This window comes from Bactrocera dorsalis, chromosome 4 (assembly GCF_023373825.1).
Source record: "Bactrocera dorsalis isolate Fly_Bdor chromosome 4, ASM2337382v1, whole genome shotgun sequence".
NCBI classification, from domain to species: Eukaryota; Metazoa; Arthropoda; class Insecta; order Diptera; family Tephritidae; genus Bactrocera; species Bactrocera dorsalis.
Window position 1 is genome coordinate 30,471,836 of NC_064306.1, and position 17,288 is coordinate 30,489,123.

The window sequence follows — 17,288 nt, forward strand, 5'->3', positions numbered from 1 at the left end:
ACATAAACGTTAAAAAATTTTATAAATATTTTACCTGTAACTTTTCGACCTTGAAAATCACTGCGTGTCATTGGGATAGTGTAATCCTATTTTCTGCTTGAAAAAGCATTGAAATGTGTGTGGTAATTAGTCAATTTTGTAATATTAACTTCAGGAAGCAGGTAATTCAACTTAGTCTTTTAAGAAATTAAAAATATTTGAGGAAAACGTTCTAACGGGGGTCAATTCAGTGTAGCCGTATTTTAAATACATTCGTCATGTGCAAGACTTTTTAGCATATACTTTAAGGTATCTGCAAAAGTTATAAAAAAAAATAAAAACATTTATAAATAAAAAATCCTCCATACAAGAACTTAATTTTGATCGGTCAGTTTGTATGGCACCTATATGATGTAGCGGTCCGATATGGGCGGTTGCAAAAAATTACGAGCTCTTTAAAGAGGTAAGATGGTGTGACGGTTGTTACTCTGATAATTTATATATAACATAATTGTATGCTATATACTTTATAGGGTCTCCAAAGTTTCCTTCTGGTTGGTTAATACAGAGTATAATAATTTTGTATAAAGGAAATAGTTCTTTTTAATTAAATTATGAACTGATTATGGATAAGAATGCTGTATTCGTTGATATCGAAAGATATAGGCTATAGATACATTTCGGTGGTACTTGAGTTTCTATTGTAGAGACCAATTAGCTAACCTCACATTAAAACTAGTCCGAGCACATATCATAGGAATGTTTTGAATAAATTTGGTTGACTAGTTTCAATAAAATGATCGGTGCCACGCCCATAGTGTTTACACTAATGCATATTTAGGCGGAATTTATTTTGTTTTCACAAATTGTTTTTGTTTTCATAATTATAAAGACTCTTAATACAAAGTTAATAATTGTTGTGGAAAGAAGGCAGGCATATTGTAAACATATGTATAGTAACTATTTAAAGGAAATACGTTCAACAATTTTTGTCAATGGACTGATTAAAGCATAAATCAATCTTATTAATAGAAGAATTCTGGTTTTAAAAAACGAAAACCAACAGCGACATCTATCCGCCACTTATTGACACTCCTAATTGTATTTTTCCAATTACACATTCGTGTACTCATGTTGGCAACGCGTCTGATAAGATTTTTTCGCGCACTTGTGGCAGCACTACTCGAATTCTTTTCTCATTCGTTTCAATTCGCTTGACTGCCATGTTCGTGAATCGCGATTCAGTGAAGTTAGTCGCGTGAAAATCTTTTAATTTTTTGTTTAAAAGGTAAATATCGCATTATAAATCATTAAAAATATATAAAAGTGTGTATTAAATGTTGTGAATTGTGTGTGTGTTAATATCGAACAATTGGCACTGCTGCCAAATGCTGAAAAATGAAAGTGAAAATGATGGGGGCAACAAATTTTCACCTGAAATGACAGTGGGAAAAAAGCAGAAATCTCGACGTCTACATCGAGGTGTGTATGTGTATGCGTGCGTATGTGTGTTACTTTACTAAACTGGGCAGTGTATAAAATAGAATTTAAATATGTATGAGAGAGTTACTAAATATTAAAATAAGTGAAAAGTGACCAAAACTAGAAGCTCTAAAGAACCGTTTATATAAATTTGTATACCATTAAATGTGCAACTGTGGTTTAATGTATTGAACCGCTATAACGTTCAACTTTACTCCACGCCCGTCCCCCCATTTTGCAGCATGCATAGGTACTCACATTTTCCTTTGCGCGCGCCTTAAATTTTTTTCTTCTGACAATCGCATTTGAGTGGGAAAGAATTTGGTTGGCGGCCGCCTTGACAGCGATAGTGGCAAAATAGTATAAGGAAGGCCAATAAGCAAAAGCCAGAGAACGTGTATCAGTAATATAAAAAGCGCGCGCTTCTCTATATTTACGTACACACATATGTTTGTATGTGCGTATGACATTGTCACACAAAAAATGTATTCGTACGCATGTAAATCAAAAAATACAAACATTCTTCTGGAAAAACAACAAAAGTCTCAAAAATCATCATACATACTTACAATATGAGTACACATGTAAATATGTGCGTATGACATTCCCACACAAACAATGCATACACAACATTACATACTTACATGCATTCACATGTGGATATGTCACCCGCAAAAATTACAAATATTGATTTACAAAAACAAAATCGTTTGAAAAAGCATCAGAAACCAATATGGCAGGCAAATTGCCGACGTCAAAATTTATAGTAAATTACACAACAACAAAATTTTCATTCATGAACGCAAACGTATTTTCAAAAAGCATATTCGATTCATTCATAAAAGCAGATGCCGTTACATCTCCCCGAGCATGCCTTGCCAACAAGCGTCTTTTCGCGACGATTTCAAAAGCTAAAATTCATAAATTGAATATATTTCTGAAATTTTATGGAAAAAAGTGACAACCCCGCAAATATATATCTAGAATAAAATTGCCACCATAGTTTATTTGTCGATTTTCAAGTCAAGAAATACATATTTCAAAGAAAATATTCAATATTCCTCTGATTTATGTGTACAGTCAATCCCGGCTAAGTAGTACTCCGCTTAAATGAAAATCAAATCCCTCTCTCATCACTCTTAACAGCCTATATTATATTTTGCTACATCTCACGGGCTTTTTTTTTAAATACATAAAAATTATTGTTTTAAGTACCACTCGCTTAAGTATCCACACTCGCTTATGTGCCATATAATATTTTTATTTTTAACTAACTACAAATATCTGCATCTTTGATTGTGGCACATAAACGGGATTGACTGTATTTGTCAAGGAATGTAGAAAATATTTTGTAATTCTGAAATATTTTTATGCAGCTGCGTCGATATGTATGGAAGCTCACGCACAAACATACATATTTACGCTGGTTTGTAGGCGGAGCTGTACAGCGGCAAGGAAAGCGGTGACAATCGGCGGCCATTCGTTTATTTTTTTCGGCATAGCTTGGATTTTCTACCAACAATACAATGTTTGACTTTTTTACAAAACGTGAAGTTCGGCAATTTGTTGTCCGTGGCAACGGAGTTTTTGTATGAAACAATGGGTGTGTATATTTACACACAAATTGGTGTGTAGACAAATTTACAAACATTATGCGAAAGATTCTTTCAAATTTGTTTACATGAAATCTGTTTATATGTACATATTTACATCCATATGCGAATAATATGTGCGTCGGCTTGGTCTTCAAAATGTTATCAAAACCTCTAATGCCCAATATATACTCGTACATATGAATGTATATTTGTTTATATGGCAAAAGCGATATGGGAACAAATGGTATTTGTGGTACAACACGCCGCATTCGATGCAATTCGCTCTATAATATTATGTTCCATTCCACAGCTGTTTCATGATTTCCAATTTGAATGAGGGGTAATATTGGACTCATTATTCCAAGTTCCAACTGTACTTTTTTCATTTTTGTGAGCAAGAATTCTGAAAGTGCATAATTTTCGTCGTTTTCTACTTCGAATTCGATGAACGAGCGAGATCCTTGCAACACACACACACACAACCATAAGGTGGCGCATAAATGTCAAGTTGCATGCGCACACGATGCATGTCCTTGACACTGGCCCACTTTTCAGTATTGGTATTAACTTTTTTCGCTAAAAACAATTAGGCGAGGCAATTTTGTTTTTACTTTTGAGTGAGTATTGACTTTTGGATTCTAAGTTCAGTATTAGTAAATTATTAAATGGATTACAGTGCTGTGGTGGCACTGATTACTAGTCGCTGCTGAACAGACTTGTTCAGATATTCGAAAAATTTGGGCGTATCGATTATCTAAATAAGTAAATACCTCTGTACATATTGTATATACACTTGGCACACTTAAGTAATATTTGTTGGCATGTAGTTTATATGTCTAGTATTTATTGATTTTTGTCTGTTATCAAATGACCTTTTTACCATATTACATAAGATAATTGAATTATATATTTGTAGGTGCGTCGACAGCGCCGTCTGAGACGGAAATTTTTTAATTGAAAACGCTAACTTATCTGTTTCCGTGTATGAAAACAAGATAATCTAACTAAAGACTTTGTTATAACGAATATTTTGATTATGTATTTTCATGTTATAGTTTTATTAAAAATTGGAAAATTTGTTAATGTAATTTTTTTAATATTGTATGCATATGTATATAAATTTCGTAGAACTTCATCAATGGTTTTGCTGGTCACACACACGGACCATCAAATTGCATTGTCGTCATTTTTGTATCGCAAATAATTTAGCGGACTGAGATCCAGTTGATATACATTCCTGGATTCAAATTCCTGTTGTTGTCATTGTTATAGCCACAGAAAACATCCCTAAAGTTATTTAAAGGAATGCCTCCGAGATGACAGTCGTAGGCTTGATGGTTGTAGTTGTAGCGTGCAAAAACATTCCTGAAATAATTTCGAGGCGTGGTGCCGAGTTGACAGTCCTTGGGCGAAAAATCGGGGTCCGTTTCTGTTACTAAGGCCCGACTGTTGATGTTGCAACGGCAGAATTCTGCAGACAACAACCCGACTATCGTGGGTATGGGTCAGTTCCGGCTATATATTATACAAGACACCAAAAAGGTATCGTTTTCGTTAATTTTCGAGAAAAAGTTGGTTCCGTTCCTTTATCTTGTTTTCGCATATCTTACTTTAGTTCACTATACAATTATTTCATTTACGATATGTGTAAAAGATTTAAAGAATTCAGTGTGGCACTGCTGTATAATACATACATATGCATATCCATTTTATTATCTTTAATAATTACTTTTACATTTATGCAATGGGTCTAGGGTGTTGGAACTTGGACAAGGTCGTTGCATGTAGTGCAAATCAAATAACAGTGAGTCTTATTCTAGTAGACCACACTGCACTACACAAAATTATTGCTCAAAACCACATTCGTTTCTCTTTTCGCTGCTGGGCTCACAGCATTCGCTTTTGTATGAAAAATTCCAAATTCCGCGAGACTACGTATTGACATGATGACTTCTCATTGTTTTACAAGTATAGTACATATATCTATGCGGATTTTTTAAAGTCCACACATTGGCGATACACTCTCTGTGATGTTATTGGAGCTGGTTGTTCGAATCTTAGTCATTATACTCACGTTCATAGCTATTTTTCTGTATGAATGTACGCCAAACCCACGTAGCCGTTCACTGACACATGAGAGGTAACACACCAAGCAGAGAGTTTCGCTTGACTTTCCGCTTTCCGTTTGGATGTGAGCATATTTCCACACACTCCCATGTTTACACATATAAGTATGTATGTATGTATGTATTTGTATAAACGCTCGTATGCATATGCACTAGCGTGAGCAATAATTTGGGTTTATTTTATTGAATGAAAAGTGGTTGTGACGGCTTTTTAGTTCAAGCTGCCGACACGAAAACTCGTATTCAACCAAAATCTCAGCGCTAACGCGATGAGATATGCAGCTTTGGAATGCGTGGAATGTCAGTCTTCAAGCTGTGATATTGTTGTTGTTGTTGTGCACATATTGTGGGTATAACTATTATTTTTAGCGCGGCCATCGACGCATTCATCTTGCACCTTCGAACTTTATATTACTCGGAGTGGACTTCACTATTATACTATGATAAACACATACATATGTACATATATGTATATGTATGTATGCACATATGATTTTGTAGTCAGTTACTACTGCAGTTTTTGATGTTGTATATTTGTTTCGTTGCTTGTCGCCTTTGAGTTTATTATTTGTATGCATACATATATACTAAGATGTGTTTGTATTTACTCTTTTGATATGGTAATAATGTACTCGTACAAGCACCTGCATTTATTGTGCCGCATACACTTATATTTCTATCGATATACATACATACGTACATACACTTTATTGCATACAATATTTTCATGCTTAAGTATACTAATATTTGTATGCATAAATATTCATAAATATTTTGTTTTCTATTTTGGTTCGACGCTTTGTATTTGTGGCAAAAATAAATTATCTAAGATGATCTTATAGCACGGAATTTAGGTTATGTTAGGTTTGGTGTATGCAGTAAATTTGTATCATAAATTAAATTTTCAAATGCACAACGGGAGATATTACGATACAGTAATTATTACAGCTTTAAAAGCGTGAGAATTTTTTCGTACTTCAAGCGAAAGTTTGTATGACTCATAGTAATATACCATCTAATCAAATTTGACTCGGACTGACAAAGAAAAATACATTTTCACGTGCGTTAATATCATTTTTGTTTTATTATAGCTTTCAAAATAGGCTCCTGAGCCAATACAAGCTTTCCAAATAATCAAATTTTCCACACATTGCAAGAATGTTTTCTGCCGCTGCTAAAACAACTGCGGTTGAGATCCTCTACTTTTTGTCTGAAGGCAATACGTCGTTTTTTATAAACTTCCGTAGATACCATTATCAGAGTTGGATAGACGACTCGCATGAGTCAAGTATTCGATGATGATTACCACTCAAATACTTGAGTTCGTGATAAAGTAGATTTCCCAAAACACACCGGCAACATTTTCAACGGGTTCGTAACGGGAGGTTCCCTTGAAAACATAAAATTTCAAGCTAACTCGTGGTTAATTTTTTTGGTGGTAAAAATCGTCACACAAACCTTTAGCATAGTAAGCAAATAACTAGTTCTTGGTAGCACACGAATTGACATATAAGATTAAAACTTCCTACAAACGAACATAAAAGTGTGTAAGACAAAAAAATTCTATTGGGTTTGCACGTGCAGTTCAAAAGGACCAGTCCGGGTCATATTTGATCAGATTAACCAATTCACCAATTTATATGTTCTGCCAAAAATGGTGTCAATATTACTCCGGATCTTATATACTACTTGTACTGGTTCTCGTTAATCTAGTGCGCTTTAGGCCGAATATACATATTGGTCAAATTCTAAATTTTTGTATTACAAAATGTCTGGAAATATGTTCTTGTTACAAACATACACTATTATCAAGGAAATTTTAAAATTTTTGGAAAAAATATGTTAAACTCTGCCATTCTCACGCCATTCCTGGTGACCCCTTGGAAAAAAATGGCAGTATTACTCCCTACAGGATCATCTAAAGTGACAAGAAGACATGTTTTGGTTAAATCCTTTACTTAGAACTTGGACGAAGAAAAAAAAACCGAAAACTGCATTTTGGCAAACATTTTTAGAAAAATGAAAATGAAAATTTCTCGGCACTTTTTTTTCCAAATAGTTGTAATCGAAAAAAGTCCTTCGACATGTGTAAAATTTCATGAATATAGGTTAAGTTGTTCTCGAGAAATTTTGCCAGCCGACTTCAGAAACGCAATTTCGAGAAAAACGTGTTTAAAGACGGCGCACTTAGCCTAGCTACCCTCGAGCGCACAAGTTCTCCGAAACTATTACTCGGATCAACTAAAAAACTTAGGACAATATTCTATAGATGTTGTAGAATTTAATGAGACAAAAATAAAATTAATTTTTTGAAATCGTCAAGTAACCGCTTAATGTCAATAATTTGTGCTACATGTCTGAATGTACTTGTTATAGCGCCGAAATGTAGGCAACTTGTTCATTGCTACATGTGCATATGTACATATGTATGTGCAAATATTTCTGCCTATTTCTCCAATTAGAAAAACAAGACTTTCAATGGTACTGACCTGATAAAAACAGATTATTGAGAGAAAAAAATTATTACATATTTCCGATTTAGTTTTTTTTTAATAAAACAAGTGTATTTTTATGCTGATGCAATTTATGTGTCATTCAACCAAATTAAAAATGTTTTCTAATGTTACATACATATGTAACCTACTCCAATGGGTATTTCGAAATTAAAAAATTCCGCTAAGAATTGCACCTCACTGTACTCTTTTCCAACACATACAAATTCTTGAGCTGTTAAGATGGCAGCACGCCTTCCGTTTCCGTGCGTTCCTATCACTTTCACAGCATGCCGTAATGCGTGTCGGTATGCGCAAGTCATAAAGTCGCCCGATATTATATTATATTTCGCAGATGCAAAATGCAACGACGCATGCCAAAAAATTCATCACATGGAAAAAGATACCGCAAAAAAAGCACTCGTAACTGGTGGATGCGTTTGTTGGCATCGCATAAGGGATGAAATAATAACCATTGCATCATACTCGCGCACGCCGGCTCTGGGGTTGGGGCAGCAGTTCAACAACTTTACAATTTGCTTTGTCGTGCGACGATGATTGCTTCCACACAAACACATACACATGCAGAGCATGACACTTTTGCTTTCTCTTCACCCTCTCAGGTGCGCTCAATCTACTTTTGTGTTTATACATATACATACTTACATATATGAAATGCTTGTGGTAGCCTCAGCGCATTCCTACAGCTGTGCTCACCGAAGAGCTGTGAGATTTTTGATTTTCTGTTTGCCTTTTTTTTGCGTTTTTGTTTTTGCTTGCTTTTGATGTCTCCTTTGTCGGCAATAATGCGCGCGCACACCTCATTTTCCATCCATCCATTTCACAATATTCGTCGTGTACTCTCGCGCATTGTTCAAGGTTCAGTTCTATCTGCCTTGCAATGCTACAGCCGTTTTACAATGCATATAATTTTTGGTGTCTCCCATCATCAGGCCAGCCAGCCCACTCTCTGATTTTGTTTTGTGTATCTTCTTAGGGTTGCAAGTTAATGCGCGCCGTGCATTTTCCCTTTCTACAAATAAGAAATGTGCAATATTTGCACGAACTGGCTTTTTTTTCAATTCGCACATTTAATAACCTGTTCGCCGCTCGGCCACCACCTCGTCGACGCCGCTGACACTTTCCTACGATGACTACACGCGCGCTCGTGTATTTGCCTTTGTCGTTTTCTTTCGCATTTTAGTGTATTTTTTATTGTTGTTGCTTTTTTATGGCTGCTCTGGCCTGCTACGCCGACTGTTCGTAATATCTAGTATTTTTAATTTTTTTTTTGTAAACTTTATTTTTATTGGCATTTGTTTTGTCTTCTACTCTTTCCACATCAAATTCAAGCAAGCTGCACGTGTGTGCCTGTGTGTGCGGTATGCATGTAGCTTTTCATTTTCTTTTTCGTTTTTTTTTTCTGCGTCTTGCCACCATCTCTCATGACGTGCCGTTTGCTCTTTACGTTTGCGACTTTGTCTTTTGACTCTTCATAACACGACGTTTTCATTATTTCGCAGTTGACAATAAGACGCTGAAGATGTAATAAAGCTTTACGTGTTGCTTGCAACGAAATAGTTATAAAAAATAACACGAATTTTGTTAAAATGTTCAATAAATAATTTTGTCAGAAATTGTTGAACTTTGAAAACAACACAACAACAATGAAAAATATATAAACATTATCGCCGCTCAAAGTCGTAAACATAGTACTACAAGAAGAAGAGGAGAAGGAAAAAACTGACTTCCAACGCTTGGATTTATCCAATCAATCAAGACTGGTTTGCTTTTTGGGGGCTAACTACTCGCCGAGTTTGTGCATAATTGTAAGGCGTTACGGCGGCGCAAGAGGCGGAAGTGAGTAGTGCCTACAAAGCTAAGCAGATCGAAGAATGTGAAAAAGAAAGCTCTAGACAAAGTGAAACGTTCGAGGTGATTTTGCGCAGACTTGTGTGTGTGTGTATGTGTAAATATGCATTTATGTCTATGTGTATATGTATGTGTGTGCGTAAGTTTTCCCCGACTGTTTACCTCGAGTTTGTAAAAAGCAATGCGCAGCGTAATTGTGAAATTCATTCATTCATTCACAGTTAGCCCCAATTGGCGTTTGATGTTTTGGAAGGAATTAAAAGCCAATTGATAGCTCAATACACACATTAACATGAACATATGCTAGTAAATACATACATATATGCAAACATACATACAAGGCATGCATATTACCTGCGCTACTAGACAGCTCTAATTATGTTAAATATGGAAATGAATATTTAAATCGACGCCTTTAACAACAAATTACTGCACATAAATATGTATGTATGTATGTTTGTTTGTATGTATGTATGCATGTGTATACTGCTATAAAACATTCACCTGCGAATTTGTGCTACCCGTAATTCGGTAAAATATATACTAGAAAGTTCCAAAGGTCATTGCCTTGTGTGAAAAAGTCTCGTAGCCGCCATTACAATACACTCACACATGCATATACATATCGTACATAAATACGCAGTATAAATGAGATAAATAATCACGCTCTGCTTTAGTGAAAAAACGCAATGTTTCCGGCAATAATGCATGATGTCTGATGCAATTGTACTATATATAGTCAATATGTACATATGTACGTATGTGGGTTTATAAATAAATATTGCTTTTATATTGGAATTACGCACTTTTTAAAGTCATTTTTTTACCTATCTATGTTTATTATTACTTTTTCAATATTACTACTCTCATTGAGCTGTCAAATTAGCATAACTCGTATATGTAACAATTTCTAAAGAAATTTGCGTAATTCGAATGCAAGCCATTGTTTAATATTCTTTTGATTTGGCAACTAACAGATCCGGCAGGTATCACCTACTGAATTATAGCTTACTTTTTAGCAAATAAATATTTTTGAAAATTAAATAAATATTTTAAATTTACAAAGTGTAAAGATAACAGCTTTAATGTTTCAACAAAATTAAGTTTTCAAAAACTTAGTTTTCCAAACGAAAATATGTCTAAAATAAAAACTGCGAAAGTTTTCATGAAAACTTTCAAGTGCCCTTTATGTTTGGCATACATTTTTTGACATTATAATTTTTTTTGGATAGCTGGCAACTCTATTTACGTTTTCGAAATATATTTTTGTATTTCTAATCAATATACCATTTAGTTTAGGTGGACAACTTTTTGCCATTTTTCCGCTAGAGACTGTTACATCAGTGTAAAATTTTCTCAGGGTAAATCGAAATTTTCAGAACGGAAGCGAGCAAACCTTTCCTGTGCCACACGAACTGATACAGCATCGTCTCCGTAAACTACACAAGTTTCATTGGTGGCTTACGTGTCATTCTTCCCTTTTTTTATAAAAAAAATTCAAAATATAGCGAATTTCTTCATTATTTTCACTCATTTTTGAACAGATGTAACTTTTTTCCGCTTTCCTTCTAATTTTTTTGTTTTAGCTAAATAAAGCATAATGTGATTGGTAGCACTGGAGATATACGACTGCATCGACATCTATTGACAAAACACGAAAAGACTTTTTCGACTACCCAATTTTTCAATTAAATGTCCGGTTCCTATAAAGGAAAATCGCTCTATGCTTGGCATCCAGCACTTTAGCTCGAATCCAAACAGATGTTTTTTTGGCTACCCAGAGGTTACTGAGTTTCTGGCCACGTCCAAATGAATGGCGCTCAGAGAATTTTCTTAACTTGCGTGAACTTCTACACATGACTCCATCCTCCATTCCGAAAGATTTTTCTAACTACATTGTGCTAGACATATATTTTGTAATGTTTTCTCTAATTTTATTTATCCCAAAATATGTTGGAATTGGAGATTTTTAAAATACTTTCCGCTTGGTACAGTATAATATAAGTTTTTGAAAATATACCGTTATTTGAATTTTAAAAACCAAAATTTTCCACTCCTATAATGGTAAATATTTTTCCGAAAATTTTGAAAGAAAGCTTTAAATTGCTATCAATAGGCATATAACATAGCAGAGATCCCTTAAAAAATCCCAACAAACTTTTCATGCACATATTGTTTTTTTACCTTCTAAGCGCACTTAAAAAATTTGACTAAATGGCGACTCTACATTCAAAAAAAAATTTAAATCGAATCATATAAAGGGTTAACCATTTCGAGGTTCCCTACTTTTTAAAATAAAAAAACACAGAAACTTCAAATTTAGTGGCATGCATTTATATTTGAAGATTATATCTTTCAAATGTTAGCCGGGGCTACGTCTCAGATGTCATATCACAACATCTTGGTGGTCAATCGACCAGCACAAAACGTAAAATTAGCTGCTCAACGAAGTGTTCTCTCAATAAATTCATTGATTGATGCGATGTGTGGGAAGCGACAACTCACCTGTGATCTGTCAGAAAAAGGATATTAAAAAAGTACCTCTATTTGTATCACCCGTTAGTATTTCCATAACCCCCCAATTAGGCTATTGACACTGACTGACACATTGCATAAAATTTCACATATACATACATATTGTATAATACAAATACATATATCAAACTCGGTGCTTTGATATCTTCAGTTATCTCGATCAATTTAGAGGTTTTTAGACGTTTTCGTCCATGCTTTGGTCGTCTACTGCAATGATCGGTGATGGCAAGGTCTGAGGTACCATTCTGGTTCAGTACAATTTTTTCAAGACTAAAATATGTTTCATTGACTCGAACGAAATTCTCTTCACGTTTTCAACAAAACAAAACCTGCTTCAGTCAGTGAAAGAATTGGCCTCTTGAAGTTGGATCTAACAAGCATACGCAAACGACAAGAACTTGACAGTTTGTCTGATACTTCCATACATTCATTAAACCTTTTCATTTCATTATGCAATGCAGGTGCGCTTATTGTTTCATTTCATATTATTCAATAATTTAAATTTTTTACTCACAAGCGTTGTTTGTGTACCTTTCATATATTTAACTAAAGTGACATTGAACCCCAACAAAATGACGGCGACTCTTGTTTATTAGATAAATAACTGACAGAAGGTGCGAAATCCCGGCCGGCTCCCCATTTAACTAAATATCGTTGGTATTCAACTCATGAAGTCGTCTGCAATTGATTACGGACATTCATACAAAACATACATACACACAGACAGCGAGACGAACTCTTGTGGAAATGTAAACAATAAACAACCGCCGCCAATGGTAGAGTACAACAGATGGAATCCAAATAAACATTTTAATGCTGTTGACCCGATGCAAGCATCCACCGACATTTACACGATTTGGTACATTAACCTCTGAACCACACTTAGGCTATGCAGTTTTGTTCACGTTCTCGAACTCTTGCGTACACGGACACTAAAGATGTGAAATCCCCACTCAAATGCTGTTGAAAGCCGTTAACAAAACAAATCCAAAACTTTTATGTAAACAGCAATTGCTAATACTATACGCACACACACACACAGAAAATGAACCCAAAAATCGGGCTTTGCACTCATTTTGTGCCTAGTGAAACCTAACCTAAAAAGAATAGTAGCCAAAAATCAAATCCATATATTCCACATTTTCATATGACGCCGCCGCGCAGCTTCACAAGACGTCACCAAATATCACTTGCTATGCGCTTTTATTAGTTGGAAGCAAGAAAAAAGGTAATGAACCTTTCATTTTCATTTGTACTGAACCCAGCACATTGCTCTCCCGAAAATTTCGCCGAATTGTACAATGACCTCTGTGCCATTTAAGCTTTATCGCGGCAGCAGCAGCTACAGGCGGCGGGAAGAATAGTGTTGGGAGCGTAAAAAAGCTCACATACACATGCAGACGCAAGCTAGACAGGCGGCATTTCGTTTGGACCACGTTCATGCACTGTGTGTGTGTGTAGGCAGACACTCATGGATTGCTTTTTGTTGTAATATAAGGTTTGGAGATAAGGGAAATAAATGGCAATCATATAGTATATACATAACTGTATATTTATGTGTGTATATATATACAGTTTTGTACCAAATTATAAAACCACAGACAATTGTTTCAGTGTTGCCTTTGGTAAATGTTTAAATTATGGGAGTAATAAATAAATAAAAAATATTTTTTATAAAATACTGTAGCTCATCTCCATCAGAACATCCGAAAAGTAATGATTGAAGGACTGGACAAACTTGTGATCACGTTTTTTATGAAAAAGTTTACACTTCAGAGTGGCTTAAAGAATCGAAATTCTATCAAAGATCTTATTATCAGCATTATCTGACAAATAAAGGTTGATCCATTTGGTAATACCCAACTTTTTAAAGAAAAAAGACATAAACTTCAAATTTAATGGGGAATGTTTATGATTATTCGAAAGAGCATTCCTTGGCATTTATTTTTTGAAGATTATCTCTTTTAAATGTTTAGTCCAATTTGGTTATCATGACGCGATAACGGTCTCCTTGACGGTTATGTTATCACCGGTATCATTTTTGAAGAAATATGGACCGTTGGTTCCTTTTGCCTACGAATCACACCAAACTGTTGTTTTTTTCTAGATGAAATGACAGCTATTGAATCTCTTCAGGTTGCTCTTCGTCCCAATTTTGCGTGTTTGATCAAGAAAGCGCCTCATCGCTGAACAAAGTTTGGCTAGAAAACGACGAATCTTCTTGGAACTTTTGAAGCAGTTACGGCTGCTTTATATTCTTCACTGTATGCTGGACACAACCTATTCGGTCGAACAATTACAAAACGTTGTTCTGACGTAAGTCTTTCCATGATGAAAGGCCAAACAATACTGACTAAAAATGACATAACAGCTTGACACGACTCACGCGTGATCTGGCAAAAAAAGCTATTGAAAAAAGTACTTCTACTTGGATCATCCGTTATATCTATAAAGGTCGTGTGGAAATTTCAAACCGATTTGTCCAGTCGTTGCGTAGAAATTTCGCTCAATATCTCTAAAAACAGCATTTTGAGAGAAACGAGTTTACACTAGTTAAAAAAATATTTAGAAATGCACAAACAAGGCACAAAAATATAATATCTTCCGTGTTGGCTTTCGTTTACTCGATTTTCAGTGTGCCCCAACCTAACCTAACTTTTAAGACTTACTTCCAATATTTTACACATGACTGTAACACATACATAAGTACTGTATAATATGTGACTTACAAATGGCATCTTTTTACAATCATTCACTTATTTGTGTAACGTTGATAACAAAAAATAAATCCCAAATCGTTGGAATGTAAGTAATCTTGATGTCGATATGTTTGTTTATGCTTACATACATATGTACATACTCACATTAAAATATTTACATATGTATATACCTTTTGAGCGCGCTTACTCATTCTGTCACTTTGTGGCAAATCTTGAAATGATAAGTTGTCCGTGCTGCCGTTGTTGTTGCTGCAATCAACAAGCTGCAAAAAGGCAAGTCCAACAATGCGACGGATATCTGTCGGTTGTTTTTTTCTTCACTTCCTCTTATGCATTAATGCACACACGCACATGCATATTTAAATAAATTTGTAGGAATGCGCGCTTGCAGCTCCCCGCTGTGTTATTGGCTATTTTCAGCGTAAATATATGTACATATATTTTTTAATGTATTATGTAGAAATAGGCTTGTTATCAACATTTGTGAGTGTTTGCTATATTTCTTGTGGCTTTGCATTGTTTGGCTATTTTTACGCCGGCGCGTTAAATGCAAATTCAGCATGACCATTCACACACACACACACATACATTCACATTCACATAAGTTTTTGTTTATTATCATAAGTGTGCGTTACTTTGTAGTCTATTATTTGCATTTAACGAGATGAAATGATATTTATCCCATTGTCCACTTATTATTAGAACTGGAATTCCATTGTGCTATTCTAATTGTAATTCCAAGTTGATTACGTGGCAATGTCTACGCTCAGTCTGCATTACAAGCTTATCGCACGCATGCTCATACAATCTCGTTTTTTTCCACTGCTCTTCTCCAACCTTTGTTTAATATATTTTACGAGAGTATTTTAAGTAAGTTATTACAATGCGTTAGGTTAGTTCTGGTTGAGATTGTAGTGTGTAGAGGGCACACCTAACTTTTTTGAAAATATGCTCCGAGTTGATCCGACATTTTCCAAGATAAGACCGTATTTCTAAAATTATCTAAATGTAACTGGCTCCCAAAACTTTGAACGTGTTTTCTCCTAAACCTGTTTTCAGACTCAGTGAGGTAAAAGTTTTTCGACACGATTGAATCGCTGGGCATGAAGGTTTCAAACAACTTTCATAGAAACATGTTACATATGTATGTTTTTATGGGTATCGGGTATATTTATTAAAAAATCCAAAAATATTGGTCGATTCCACTAAATCTGTATATTGACTGTGACCAGTCAAGCCTATGTTACCAAAATTGATTAGGATTTACTATATTCGACATGGGCCAAATACTTCCCAACTACATAACCTATAAATATTTATGGTGTACTCTGCCGCTGCAGTAACAACAATAAATATTTTCATAACAACATCTCCGTATTTTCCATATTTTTTTAGTTTTTCATTTATATTAAGATTTCTTTAAAATAATATTTAAATATGGCATAAAATCATAGTATAGCAATAAAGATATTTTAAGCAAAAATTAAAGTTAATTTATATTCAAGTCCGTCTGTTCGTCCGTGCAATCTGTAACTTGCGTAAAAATTGAGATATCTGGATGATACCAAGAGTCTCGCTCCTTAGTAAATAAAAGTTCAAGTACGTATGTAGATGGGCGTAATCGATTCAATGCCATGCCCGTAAAACGCCATTAGTCGAAAACATATCAAGTACCATAACTAAGCACTAAATTAAGATATAAAGTTCTAATTTGGCCCATTAGATCGCCGTAGAAAGTTTACCCACGAATTGATATTACAGGTATAATGGAAACGGGCTCAAAAATGGACTGGACTGGTGTGGCACTGCCCTACTTTAGGTATAATCACATGTTTCGGGACTTCGTTAACCAGTTTCAACCAAATGTGGTACACATTATTCCTCTGATATGTAACAGTGTAAAAATGAGCCCAATCGGGGTAGAGCCACGCCCACTTCCCATAGAACACAATTTTAAATTCCATTAGAGTCCAGTATACAAATGAGGCAATAATTAATTTAACGAGGTAAAACTTTGCACGAATAGTACCTTTGAAGGGTGCCACCGCATGACTAGAAATTGCCCAAGTGAGCCAAAAACTGTTCAAACCTGAAGATACTTCCCTGGATTTAATCCTTGTATGTTGCAAGAATATAAAATATTCGGTTATACCCGAACTTAGCTCTTCCTTACTTATTTTTAACTAATTATTTTACATTTTTATTATTCCTTATTTTGTTGTTTTGTTTACACACTCTTGACAGTATCAAGATAACCCGGTTGAGTAGTTCAATTAATTACTTCAATGCTCTGTTCCTGGAAGCGAATCTTTGTCACTTTACAAATACATTTGTTCTGTAACATTGTGTTGTTGCATTACTCACTTAACTGTCATCTTTATTGATGTAAATCGTTTTGTTGGTTTGTTAACTATTCCTTTTTTATTGAACAATATTGATGACTGATTTGTGTTAGCCGTGATGGACCATCACCTTGGTAGGAAAAGC

General features: G+C 34.8%; 1 protein-coding gene across 5 annotated transcripts in view; it reads left to right on the top strand.

Moving 5' to 3' along the window:
• The first annotated feature begins 1,146 nt into the window (after positions 1-1,146).
• The window catches only part of LOC105224223 (uncharacterized), a 62,603-nt gene continuing 46,461 nt past the window's right edge, over positions 1,147-17,288 (top strand). Inside the window, exon 1 of one of the 5 annotated variants that reach the window (XM_049456197.1) lies at positions 1,147-1,267. The gene's annotated coding sequence lies outside the window, so the exon portion shown is untranslated. Of the gene's footprint in view, positions 1,268-1,293; positions 1,462-8,985; positions 9,535-17,288 lie in introns of those variants that run through there. The other 4 variants (XM_049456196.1, XM_049456203.1, XM_049456198.1 and 1 more) reach the window with 4 other exon arrangements.